The sequence below is a fragment of the Arachis hypogaea genome, chromosome 3 (genome assembly GCF_003086295.3).
Source record: "Arachis hypogaea cultivar Tifrunner chromosome 3, arahy.Tifrunner.gnm2.J5K5, whole genome shotgun sequence".
Taxonomy (NCBI): Eukaryota; Viridiplantae; Streptophyta; class Magnoliopsida; order Fabales; family Fabaceae; genus Arachis; species Arachis hypogaea.
Window position 1 is genome coordinate 107,818,611 of NC_092038.1, and position 1,073 is coordinate 107,819,683.

The 1,073-nt window shown below is 39.2% G+C and overlaps 1 non-coding gene across 1 annotated transcript; it reads left to right on the plus strand.

The window, feature by feature from the left end:
- The first annotated feature begins 701 nt into the window (after window positions 1–701).
- Window positions 702–805, plus strand: LOC112793021 (small nucleolar RNA R71). Its single transcript, XR_003197733.1, has one exon. It is a non-coding gene; the product is annotated as a small nucleolar RNA R71 (small nucleolar RNA).
- Window positions 806–1,073: the final 268 nt, after the last annotated feature.

Sequence of the window (1,073 nt, forward strand, 5' to 3'; positions counted from 1 at the left end):
TACTGGGAGGAGTTTTAATGGCTTTCTTACTCAGCTGGCCCACTTGTGCCTGCAAATTTCTGATGGAAGACCTTGTTTCACTCATGAAACTTAAGGTGGTTTTTGACAGATCAGAGACTAAATTTGCTAAATTAGAAGGGCTCTGCTCAGAATTCTCTGTCTGTTGCTGAGAAGATGATGAAAAAGGCTTGTTATTGCTAAGCCTGTTTCTTCCACCATTATTAAAGCCTTGTTGAGGCTTTTGTTGATCCTTCCATGAGAAATTTGGATGATTTCTCCATGATGAATTATAGGTGTTCCCATAAGGTTCACCCATGTAATTTACCTTTGCTATTGCAGGGTTCTCAGGATCATAAGCTTCTACAGAAGCTGCCTCTTTAGTACTGTTGGATGCATTTCACCATCCATTCAGACTTTGAGAAATCATGTTGACTTGTTGAGTCAACACTTTGTTCTGAGCCAATATGGCATTCAGAGCATCAATTTCAAGAACTCCCTTCCTTTGAAGTGTCCCATTATTCACAGAATTCCTCTCAGAAGTGTACATGAACTGGTTATTTGCAACCATGTCAATAAGTTCTTGAGCTTCTGTAGGCATTTTCTTTAGGTGAATGGATCCACCTGAAGAATGGTCCAATGACATTTTAGAAAACTCAGATAGACCATAATAGAATATATCTAATATGGTCCATTTTGAAAACATGTCAGAAGGACACTTTTTGGTCATCTGCTTGTATCTTTCCCAAGCTTCATAGAGGGATTCACCATCTTTTTGTTTGAAGGTCTGAACGTCCACTCTAAGCTTGCTCAGCTTTTGAGGAGGAAAGAATTTATCCAAGAAGGCCGTGACCAGCTTATCACAAGAGTCTAGGCTATCTTTAGGTTGTGAGTCCAACCATGTCCTAGCTCTGTTTCTTACAGCAAAAGGGAAAAGCATGAGCCTGTAGACTTCAGGATCTACTCCATTCATCTTAACAGTCTCATAAATCTGCAAGAACTCAGTTAAAAACTGATAAGGATCTTCAGATGGAAGTCCATGAAACTTGCAGTTCTATTGTATTAAAGCAACTAAT